Genomic DNA, 12,500 nt, shown 5'->3' with positions numbered 1-12,500 from the left:
GCCGATCGGCCCAGCGCGCCCGTCCTTGCGCGTCACCGGCCAACGGCCCCGCGCACGCGCGGCGCGCCCGCCCGCGCGGCGCGACCATCCGCGCTGGGCGACGGGCTCGGGCGGAAGGCCCGCCCAGGCAGGACACACCCCCTTACCTCCCCAGCGGGGCATCCTCCGAAGGCCCACCCCAAGGGCTCCAGCGAATCGAGGAGCATTGCACACGGAAACGGCCCGGACGCGAGTCCCGGTCGCACGGGGTGCGCATCCCGAACATCCGGGACGCGCTTCCCGGGAGGGCCGATGGAGGGAGCCGAAGTGGCGCACGGCCGCCGGGCACGGACGGCCGAAGGCAGCGCCCGTGCGCCGGGAAGTCGGCAGGCGCGTGCCGGCTCCGTCGGGGACGAAATGTGCCGGGCAAGTCCGCCGCGAGGCAACGGTCCTGTGCGGAGTGGAGCGGAAGGCCCGCCGCGGCGGCAGCAGACCCCCCCTCCCTACCACCCCGGCGGGGCATCCGCCCAAAGCCCACCCCAAGCGTTCCAAAGTACCGAGGAGCGTTGCAAACGGGAACGGCCCGGACACGCGACCCGGTCGCACGGGATGCGCGTCCCGGTCGCACGGGTCGCGCGTCCCGGGAGGGCCGACGGACGAAGCCGAAGTGGCGCACGGCCGCCGCGCACGGACGGCCGGCGGCGGCGCCCGTGCGCCGGAAAGTCGTCGGGCGCGCGACGGCTCCGTCGGGGACGAACGGTGCCGGGCACGACCGCCGCGAGGCAACGGACTTGTGCGGAGGGGGGCGGAAGGCCCGCCGCGGCGGCGCCAGCCCCCCCTCCCTACCACCCCGACGGGGCATCCGCCCAAAGCCCACCCCAAGCGTTCCAAAGTACCGAGGAGCGTTGCAAACGGGAACCGCCCGGACACGCGTCCCGGTCGCACGGGATGCGCGTCCCGGTCGCACGGGTCGCGCGTCCCGGGAGGGCCGACGGAGGAAGCCGGCGCACGGCCGCCGCGCGGACGGCCGGCGGGGGCGCCCATGCGCCGGGGCCTCGGCTGGCGCGGGCCGGCTCCCTCGGGGACGAACGGTGCCGGGCCCGCCCGCCGCGAGGCGACGGACTTGTGCGGAGTGGAGCGGAAGTCCCGCCGCGGCAGCAGCAGCCCCCCCTCCCTACCACCCCGGCGGGGCATCCGCCCAAGGCCCACCCCAAGCGTTCCAAAGTACCGAGGAGCGTTGCAAACGGGAACGGCCCGGACACGCGTCCCGGTCTCACGGGATGCGCGTCCCGGTCGCACGGGTCGCGCATCCCGGGAGGGCAGACGGAGGAAGCCGGCGCACGGCCGCCGCGCGGACGGCCGGCGGCGGCGCCCATGCGCCGGGGCCTCGGCGGGCGCGTGCCGGCTCCCTCGGGGACGAACGGTGCCGGGCGCGCCCGCCGCGAGGCGACGGACTTGTGCGGAGTGGAGCGGAAGTCCCGCCGCGGCAGCAGCAGCCCCCCCTCCCTACCACCCCGGCGGGGCATCCGCCCAAGGCCCACCCCAAGCGTTCCAAAGTACCGAGGAGCGTTGCAAACGGGAACGGCCCGGACACGCGTCCCGGTCTCACGGGATGCGCGTCCCGGTCGCACGGGTCGCGCATCCCGGGAGGGCCGACGGAGGAAGCCGGCGCACGGCCGCCGCGCGGACGGCCGGCGGCGGCGCCCATGCGCCGGGGCCTCGGCGGGCGCGTGCCGGCTCCCTCGGGGACGAACGGTGCCGGGCGCGCCCGCCGCGAGGCGACGGACTTGTGCGGAGTGGAGCGGAAGTCCCGCCGCGGCAGCAGCCGCCCCCCCTCCCTACCACCCCGGCGGGGCATCCGCCCAAAGCCCACCCCAAGCGTTCCAAAGTACCGAGGAGCGTTGCAAACGGGAACGGCCCGGACACGCGTCCCGGTCGCACGGGATGCGCGTCCGGGTCGCACGGGTCGCGCGTCCCGGGAGGACAGACCGAGCAAGCCGAGGTGCCGCTCACGGCCGCCGCGAGGGACGTACGGCGCCGGCGCCCGCGCCCCGTGGCACGGCCTAGAGCGTGCCCCCCTGCCACCCCATCGGGGCATCGGCGCAAAGCCCACCGCGGGGTAGATAACCGAAGGCAACGAGGGACGGTGGATGCACATATCCGAGCAGTGGCGATAGGGCCGGAGGGAGCACCGACAGGGCCGTGAGATTTTAAAGTACCGAGGGAATTTGCAAACCGGGCCCGCCCCTCCCCCCGTCCATCGCACGCCGATCGGGGGTCCGGCGCCCCGCGGGGGGCTGCCGGCATGCGCTCCCGGTGCAGGCATCGACGAGCCGCCCGCGACCTCCACTCGGGTCCGAGCCCCCAAGCGCGGATGCCGAAACGCGCCGGCCGCGGCAGCCCCACCCCTGCCACCCCATCGGGGCATCGGCGCAAGGCCCACCCTGGGGTAGATAACCGAAGGCAACGAGGGACGGTGGATGCACATATCCGAGCAATAGCGATAGGGCCGGAGCGAAGACCGAGGGGGTCGGGGGGTTTTAATGTTCCGAGGGAAGTTGGAAACGGGGCCCGCCCGGACGCCCGTCCCTCGCACGCCGATCGGGGGTCCCGCACCCCGCGGGGGGCTGCCGGCATGCGCCCCTAGTACAAGCATCGACGAGTCGCCCGCGACCTCCACTCGGATCCGGCGGCGCACGCGCGGATGGCGAAACGCGGCGGCCGCGGCTGCAGCCCCCCTACCACCCCGTTGGCGCGTCGGCGCAAAGCCCACCCCGGGGAGGATAACCGAAGGCGACGAGGGACGATGCATGCACATATCCGAGCAAATACCGAGAGGGTCGGGGGGAAGACCGAGAGGCAAGGGGTGTTTAGAGTACCGAGGGAAGTTGCGAAAGGGGCCCGCCCGGACGCTCGCCGCTCGCAGGCGATCCGGCGGGGCGCACGGAGGGCGCCGCCCATCGCCGGAGCTTGCTCGGTCATCTCTGCCGCACGGACACGTAAGCGCCGCCGCGCAAGGTTCGGCCGGCGGGGCGGACGGTTCGCCGCCGCAGGCCTTTCCCGCAGCCGGAACGTGGGCCCGGCGTTGCGCGCCGGCGGGCCGCGCAATCCGCCGGGGCGCACGGCGGGCGCCGCCCGTCGCCGGGGCTTCGCTCGGTCATCTCGGCCGCACGGACACGTGCGCGCAGCCGCGGAAGGTTCGGCCGGCGGGGCGGACGGTTCGCCGACGCAGGCCTCTCCCGCGGCCGGAACGCGGGACCGGCGTTGCGCGCCGGCGGAAGGCGCGATCCGGCAGGGCGCACGGCGGGCGCCGCCCGGGCTTCGCTCGGTCATCTCGGCCGCACGGACACGTGCGCGCCGCCCATCGCCGGGGCTTCGCTCGGTCATCTCGGCCGCGCCGCCACGTGCGCGCCGCCGCGGAAGGCTTGGCCGGCCGGGCGGACGGTTCGCCGCCGCAGGCCTTTCCCGCAGCATGCGCCCCTTCGCCCGAACGACCGCGGGACTCCGGTACGGCCTAGCCGTCGGCCGCCCGGCTGCAAGCCGTCGGGGCCGCTCGATCCCCGTCGCGTGCCGGCCGCCGCTCGGGCCAGCCGGCCGGCTGCCGCACGTAACCTCTGACCTCATCAGCGGTCGATCTGCACCGCGCTGGTCTTCGGTGCGGACCCGTCGGGGCCGTGCCGCGCCGGCCGTCGCATCCGGTTCCGCAGGCGCCGCCCGGTTGCCTCCCGCCCTCGTGCGCTCGCGCCGGCCGGGCGACGCGGTGCCCGCGGGACTCGGGCATGGTTGAGCCGTCGGCCGCCCGGCGGCATGCCGCCGCCGCTCCGCGCCGCGTGCCGGCTGCGCTCCTCCCCGCGCCCGTCCGCGGGCGGGCCCGCCGCCGCTCGCGCCGGCCGGGCGACGCGGTGCCCGCGGGACTCGGGCATGGTTGAGCCGTCGGCCGCCCGGCGGCATGCCGCCGCCGCTCCGCGCCGCGTGCCGGCTGCGCTCCTCCCCGCGCCCGTCCGCGGGCGGGCCCGCCGCCGCTCGCGCCGGCCGGGCGACGCGGTGCCCGCGGGACTCGGGCACGGTTGAGCCGACGGCCGCCCGGCGGCATGCCGCCGCCGCTCCGCGCCGCGTGCCGGCTGCGCTCCTCCCCGCGCCCGTCCGTGGGCGGGCCCGCCGCCGCTCGGCCTAGCCCCCCGGCTGCCGCACGTAACCTGCGACCTCGTCGGCGCTGGATGCGCGTCGTGACAGTTTTCGGTGGGGCGCCGCGGAGGCGCCGGGGGCCCATGCGACGGGCCAGGGGGCGAACGGAGGGCTCGGTCAGCCCTAACAGGGGACCGGCGACAAAGGAGCGGTCGCGCAAAGCTTCGTAAGGGACCCAGACGACGGGCCTACCGATCCGAAGCACCGCGCACGGACGCGCAGCGGGCCCACGACGGGCCGACACGGAAGGCCCGCCGCCAAGGCCGCAAAACCGACAAAGGAACCCACGGGGACGCACCAGAGCGGGCAAAGCTTTCACCGAACGGGACGGGACCGAGCCCCCGCAACAGGCGAGGGCGACGGATCCGACCAAGTAAGGCCGATCCCGCTCCACGCACGCGCGGCCGCAGGAACTTCGTGAGGGACGGGACGACCGGCCGACCGAACCGAAGCGCCGCGCACGGCCGCCGCGAGGGCCGGCCGGAGGCATAGACCGAGCGCCGCGCCAGCGGAAGGAGCGTGCCGGCTCCGTCGGGGACCACCTGCGCACGGTCCGTCCGAGCGAGCCGACGGACCGGCGCGGAAGGCCCGGCGCCGAGCCCGCAAAACCGACAAAGGAACCCACAGGGACGCACCAAAGCGGCCCAAGATTTCACCGAGACGGGACCGAGCCCACGCAACATGCGATGGCGACGGATCGGACCAAGTAAGGCCGATCCAACTCCGCGCGCGCGCGGCCGCGAGCACTTCGTGAGGGACAGGAAGACCGGCCGACCGAACCGAAGCGCCGCGCACGGCCGCCACAAGGGCCGGCTGGAGGCGTAGACCGAGAGCCGCACCAGCGGAAGGAGCGTGCCGGCTCCGTCGTGGGCCAACTCCGCGGGGCCCATCCGAGCGAGCCGACGGGCCGGCGCGGAAGGCCCGGCCGAACCCGCAAAACCGACAAAGGAACCCACAGGGACGCACCAGAGCGGACAAAGATTCGGGGCCGCCCTCCCTCACCGAACAGGACGGGACCGAGCCCACGGAACATGCGAGGGCGAAGGATCGGACCAAGTAAGGCCGATCCAACTCCGCGCGCGCGCGGCCGCGAACACTTCATGAGGGACGGGAAGACCGGCCGACCGATCCGAAGCACCGCGCACGGCCGCCGCAAGGGCCGACCGAAGGAATAGACCGAGCGCCGCACCAGCGGAAGGAGCGTGCCGGCTCCGTCGTGGGCCAACTCCGCGGGGCCCATCCGAGCGAGCCGACGGGCCGGCACGGAAGGCCCGGCCGAACCCGCAAAACCGACAAAGGAACCCACAGGGACGCACCAGAGCGGACAAAGATTTCACCGAACGGGACGGGACCGAGCCCACGCAACATGCGAGGGCGAAGGATCGGACCAAGTAAGGCCGATCCAACTCCGCGCGCGCGCGGCCGCGAAAACTTCGTCAGGGACGGGACGACGGGCCGACCGATCCGAAGCGCCGTGCACGGCCGCCGCAACGGCCGGCCGGAGGCGTAGACCGAGCGCCGCGCCAGCAGAAGGAGCGTGCCGGCTCCGTCGTGGGCCCGCTGCGCGTGGCCCATCCGAGCGAGCCGACGGGCCGAATCCCTCGAGGACGAACGGTGCCGGGCACGCCCGCAGCGAGTGCCCACGGCGGGCTTGTGCGGAGTGGAGCGGAAGGCCCGCCGCGGCGGCAGCAGCCCCCCCTCCCTACCACCCCAGCGGGGCATCCGCCCAAAGCCCACCCCAAGCGTTCCAAAGTACCGAGGAGCGTTGCAAACGGGAACCGCCCGGACATGCGTCCCGGTCGCACGGGATGCGCGTCCCGGTCGCACGGGTCGCGCGTCCCGGGAGGGCCGACGGAGGAAGCCGAAGTGCCGTGCGCGGCCGCCGCGACGGCCGGACGGCGGCGGCGCCCGTGCGCCGCGGCAAAGGCGGGAGCGGCCCGACTCCGTCCGGGGCGCCGCGAGCTTCGGTCGAACCTTTGCCGTGACTCTTCGCAATAGGCCAAGCCCATTCACACTTGGCCAAGCCTAGGCCAAGCCAAGGCCTCCAATGCTTGGCCAAGTGCCTCCAAGGTCGGCCAAGACGGTGCCCAGCGTGCCAAAGCCATGGCATGCCCATGCGCGGCCCAAGCCGCGCCCATGAGCCCCAGCCGCACGCGGCCGCGCGCGCCCGCGCCCAGGCCACGGCCGCGCTGCGCGCCTGGCGCGCGCGCCCGCGCCCAGGCCCCGGCCGCGCCGCGCCGCGCCCAGGCCCCGGCCGCGCCGCGCCCGCCCAGGCCCCGGCCGCGCCGCGCCCGCCCAGGCCCCGGCCGCGCCGCGCCCAGGCCACGGCCGCGCGCGCCCGCGCCGACGCCCCGGCCGCGCTGCGCGCCTGCTGCGCGCGCCCGCGCCCAGGCCCCGGTGTTGAGGACCCATGCAAGCAACACCAAGAAAAATCGTCATGCCAAGAGAGGACCATGTGCCAATCAAAGGCCAAAGTGGCCCCGCCAACCAAAGAGGGCCAAACCATGGCCAAAGTCTTGCGCTCGCCCGTGCATAACCATGTGCTAAGGGACCCCCATGAACACCGCCATTGGGGCTTGCAACCAAGGAGGATCCAAGGCCTAGACAAGGCCAAAGGAGAGCATCGCCAAGGCCTTCAACCATGGGAAGAGACCGGCCATGACACGAGCATCCAAGCGGAGGATCGGCATCAGCAAGGCCAAGCCAAGGAGGTGCGCGAGACGGCCGAACCTTGCGCGCACCATGGACAGCAAGGCCAAGCCCCTTGGCACGCCAAACTGCTGGCCTGGCACGGTTCTGCCGCGCCAGCAGCAGGCCAGGCGCGCCCAGGGGCTGGCACAGGCCAGCCACGGCGCTGGGCGCACGCCCAGGCACCTGCCCGCGCGCCCAGGCGCCCGCCAGCGCGCCCAGGCGCACGCCCGCACGCGCCCAGGCGTCCAGGCGCCCGCCCGGCCGCGCGCCCGCGCCCGCGCCCGCCGGCGCGCCCGCGCCCGCCCGCGCGCCCGCGCCCGCCAGCTCGCCCGCGCCCGCCCGCGCGCCCGCGCCCGCGCCCGCCAGCGCGCCCGCCCGCGCGCCCGCGCCCGCGCCCGCCAGCGCGCCCGCCCGCGCGCCCGCGCGCGCGCGCGCCCACCTGCCGAGCGCCCAGCCCAGTCCCAGTCCGCCTGGGACTCCGCCAGCCGGGACGCGCGACCCGGCCAACCGGGACACGCGTCCCATGCGCCCAGGCTGCGCGCCCCGTCCCAGTCCCTCCCGGACTGGGACTCTGCCAGCCCCAACCGGGACACGCATCCCGGCCATCCGGGACACGCGTCCCGTGCGTCCGGTCCGCGGGATCCAAGCTGATCTGCCCCTCCATCATCTTCCATCCAAGGGCCAAGAGCAAGCCAAGGATCAGCCGAGAGAAGGCCCTTCTTGGGTGATTTTGAGCCATGGATCTCATGCCCATCAACGGTGGAAAAGCCTTGGATCCATGAGATGACAAGTTACTTAGTTTTGTCTAGGGTTTAGCCTTTAAATAAGCTTGTGAGGGGCCAATGTAGGGAGGGGAATGATCAATGAGTTGAGTCTTGTTTTCTCTTGTGAGAGAGTCGGCCGTAAGGCTTGGGCTATTGGGGGGTTAGGCCTTCAATAGATTTCGGTCCTTAGATCTCTTGTTCTAGGACTTGGGCTAGTGGTTGATAAATCAATCTCCACTAGATTGGGCTAGGAAGGGATCTCTTCAATCTCTTTCTAGATTTCTTTTGCTTTCTTTATTATTGTTCTTCGTTGTTCTTCGTTGTTCAAGTTAGTGGAATATAAATCAAGTTTGCTTTCATTGTTGATCTCTTTTATTGAGTTATTCCACCGGCGTTACCTACAATCGGTCCATCATCAACGTACTTTGGAGGCGCACGCGAGGAGCGCAAGGAAAAAAGGGCTTGGTGAGGGGCTTTGGACCGTGAGCCCCCATCAATTTGGTGCTTTCATTGAGAGATATATTCTTCAAGGAGGTAACGTTCTCATCTACAGAAAATTTCAGATCTGATTGTTGGTGTTTGGGGAATAGATTTTTGGAGCATATTAGGATCTGGAGTGGTTTTAAAAATTCTGCAACCCCATATCCTTGATCTGAAATTCTGCAATACATATATCTTGATGATTGAGGATCCTGCAGAAATTTTCAGATCTGAATTGGAGTATTGGAAAATTGGAATTGGGTGTTAAACATAATTGATTCATTGCTGTTTAACTTTCTGAAACCCATATTGATTGGTCCGAGGGAGATTAAAATTTCTGCAGCCCATATATCTTAGTCTGAAGTTCATAAAAATTCTGCATCTTATATTGGGCTTGAACTTGTAGTCGATTGGGAGAATTAATTTTCTGTTTTTCATCCTTGTGAAACCCCTGTCGGTGGTTGATTGAGTGGTGTACACGTCAGGTGGGTTGGTTCATCCATTGGGTGACAACCGCAGGAGGATTGGGGACTAGTTCGAGAAGTTTCTGTGTTGCAGAAAAATTCTGCAACAAGGTGTTTGTCGGGTTTCTAAGAGAAGGGTTTTTCTGAAGCTTTAATTCTGATTTTTTGTGGAGAGTATCTGAGGTTATTAGTCACTGTCATAGGCCTCTTCGTGGGGTGATTTGAGTCTGCCTTGAAGGCGAACCTGGCTGCTGAAGTTTGTGGACTGCCGCAGAAATTTTCAGCAACCCAGAAATTTTTGTGCAGCAAGTTTTGGAGGTGGTTGAGTTCTGATTTTTGGGAGTTTGAGGGGCTGTTGTCTCAAGGTCTTAGAGTCCTAAAACAGAGGGTTAAAAGGAGATGGAGTCCCCCCATTATAACAACCAAGATAGGAGGTTGAAAGCCCTAGAAGATAGTTCAGCCAACCTAAACCGGGCATTGGAAAACTTGTCTAAAACAATGGCAGTGAACATGGATGAAATAAGGAGGGAAAGAAGGGAGAAGATGGAGAGATTAGAAAGGAGAATAGGTGGATGGGAAAGAGAGAAGGAACAAAGGAAAACTTATAGAGAAGTGCCTAGGTCGCATGCTCCATGGCGAAACCAAGTATGGTATGAGAGCGAGAGTGATGATGATGATGACCTTAGGCATAACATGAGGCGAAACATAGAAAAAAATATGAGGGAGAACATGAGCCAAAGAAGAAGTGTTGTAGAGAGGAAAAAAGGAGGAAGACTAGAAGGCCAAGGAGTTGTGGCAAAAAGATGGTATGCAGATGGTGAGACGGAGTCCGAAGAGGAGGCTTTCCATGCTCGAAGGCTTAAAGGCCAGAGAGAACACATGGATAGAAGGAGGAGGGGGCTGATTGGTGATGTCTATGATATGAGTACTACGGGGGATCGAAGGCTTCAAGTGAGGGGGCCAAAAGAACCTCGACTTAACTTTCCAAGGTCCAGCACCAATACCAAATTGACCGACGACCCTGAACTTGATTTCAAACTTAAGTCCAAAGCCAATCGTGCAGCCCCAAAGCCACAACAACTAGCTGCAACAACTAAGGAATCAGCAGCAACCTTGGAAGAAGATAACCAACAGCGGGTGACTGCGGAGAAACCCAATTCTGCATCGGCAATTCCTATAGCTGCAGAAATTCCAGCAACAACTGAAATTTCTGCAACCATTGCAGCAGCCCACCGAGCTAATGTCCCTCATCAAACTAAGGCTGTTGATCTTCAGATTGCAGAACTGCAGGAGGCCGAAGTCACCACCGGAAATCCTATTGGTGCAGCAGCAAGCAGCTGCAGGAAATCCAACAATGATCCAGAAATTTCTGCAACCGCAGAAATTCCAGCAGCTGCCCAAAATTCTGCAACCCCAATCCAAATCATGGTGTCTGAATTTTCTGAGGAAGATGAACAGCAAGAGAGGCTCGGGAGTGATCCTGATTCTCTACCAAAGAAATCTGCAGCAGCAGAAATTTCAGTGCCCGCTGAAAATTCTGCCACCCCAAGGTTCAACCGGGCAAAGTCAGATGCTAAGACACCAACTGCAGCAGCAAAGGAGGCCCAACTTCAGCGTTCCGAGGCCGCAACAATGGCCAAACACCTTGCGGCCCAGCATGATGTAGAGCTTGCCCCAGCAACTGAAGAAGTTTCAGCCACTCCTAAAATTTCTGTGACAGAAATTTCTGCAACTCCTACCGCAGCCAACCGCTCCAAGGTAACCTCCCAAACCAAGGCTGCTGAACAAACACTTGCAGAAATTCCAGCAAGCAAAGAAGAGGCCAAAAGTACGGCAGCAACTCCAAATGACGACAGCAGCAAATCAGCTCCTGTAGAGGGTATTCAAGAACTCCTATGCAGGAGCCACAACAAAGAACTTGATGCTGGAACCAACTGTAGCGAAGTGGGGGATACTAAAGCAATTTGCTGCAATAAACTAGGTGCTACAACTGAATTTGCAGCAACCAACCATGAAGGAACGGCCAAGCAAACCGAGCCAACTGCATCCACAAATTCAGATCTGCAGGTGGCCACAACAGAACCTATTGATGTGACACTAGGCAACTCCGAAGATGCAAATGGCCGCAACAACAAATCAGAGCCTCAAAAGACCGGCCAAGCTCTCTTGCCGGATGATTACAACAAAGAGAAGAATGCTGCAACAGAACTTGCAGCAGCAAGCTATGAAGCCAATCAACACGGGAGGACTATAGAAGATCATGTTGATACAACCCTTACCGACAACAAGTTGCAGATTTACTACCATGACCATAGAGGGCGGATCTTCTACAGTCGGTATGTTCATACGCATATGAGTCCTTACTTCAGCAGGAACATGACCGGGCACTTCCACAACATCAACGAATGCGGACAACCGAGATGGCTTCAAAGCATAGCAAAGCACTTCTCCTATTGGGGAAGATTGAAGATGTGGCAGATGCTATTCTATTGGAGCGACGTACCGAAGGCATCAACTACACAAGAAGACCACAACCGGGAATGGCTGACCTTCTACATGCGGTATGTCCATGTGCCTATAATTCCTAACTTCTACAGGGACATGTCTGGGCACTTCCACAATAGCCAAGTGGGCGGACATCCTAGGTGCCTTCACACTCGAGCAAAGCACTCTTCCTATGAGGAAGGGTTGAAGACTTGGAAGCAATTAATCGATTGGGGCAACAATGACATGAGGCTTGGGGAGGCCAAGATGTTGGAGACACTATACGGCCGAAAGCCTAAAGAAGAAGCTACACAAGAAGCCCATGAAGAAGGAGTTCGGCGACATTCAGAGCATATCCTTGGGGGCAAGGATATTTTTCAAGGGAAGGGGTTTGTTGAGGACCCATGCAAGCAACACCAAGAAAAATCGTCATGCCAAGAGAGGACCATGTGCCAATCAAAGGCCAAAGTGGCCCCGCCAACCAAAGAGGGCCAAACCATGGCCAAAGTCTTGCGCTCGCCCGTGCATAACCATGTGCTAAGGGACCCCCATGAACACCGCCATTGGGGCTTGCAACCAAGGAGGATCCAAGGCCTAGACAAGGCCAAAGGAGAGCATCGCCAAGGCCTTCAACCATGGGAAGAGACCGGCCATGACACGAGCATCCAAGCGGAGGATCGGCATCAGCAAGGCCAAGCCAAGGAGGTGCGCGAGACGGCCGAACCTTGCGCGCACCATGGACAGCAAGGCCAAGCCCCTTGGCACGCCAAACTGCTGGCCTGGCACGGTTCTGCCGCGCCAGCAGCAGGCCAGGCGCGCCCAGGGGCTGGCACAGGCCAGCCACGGCGCTGGGCGCACGCCCAGGCACCTGCCCGCGCGCCCAGGCGCCCGCCAGCGCGCCCAGGCGCACGCCCGCACGCGCCCAGGCGTCCAGGCGCCCGCCCGGCCGCGCGCCCGCGCCCGCGCCCGCCGGCGCGCCCGCGCCCGCCCGCGCCCGCCAGCTCGCCCGCGCCCGCCCGCGCGCCCGCGCCCGCGCCCGCCAGCGCGCCCGCCCGCGCGCCCGCGCCCGCGCCCGCGCCCGCGCCCGCCAGCGCGCCCGCCCGCGCGCCCGCGCGCGCGCGCGCCCACCTGCCGAGCGCCCAGCCCAGTCCCAGTCCGCCTGGGACTCCGCCAGCCGGGACGCGCGACCCGGCCAACCGGGACACGCGTCCCATGCGCCCAGGCTGCGCGCCCCGTCCCAGTCCCTCCCGGACTGGGACTCTGCCAGCCCCAACCGGGACACGCATCCCGGCCATCCGGGACACGCGTCCCGTGCGTCCGGTCCGCGGGATCCAAGCTGATCTGCCCCTCCATCATCTTCCATCCAAGGGCCAAGAGCAAGCCAAGGATCAGCCGAGAGAAGGCCCTTCTTGGGTGATTTTGAGCCATGGATCTCATGCCCATCAACGGTGGA

This window comes from Phoenix dactylifera, chromosome 10, assembly GCF_051530095.1.
Source record: "Phoenix dactylifera cultivar Ajwa chromosome 10, Ajwa_hap1_PhDact_Kaust_v1.1, whole genome shotgun sequence".
Taxonomy (NCBI): Eukaryota; Viridiplantae; Streptophyta; class Magnoliopsida; order Arecales; family Arecaceae; genus Phoenix; species Phoenix dactylifera.
Note: the sequence above shows the minus strand (reverse complement) of the source record.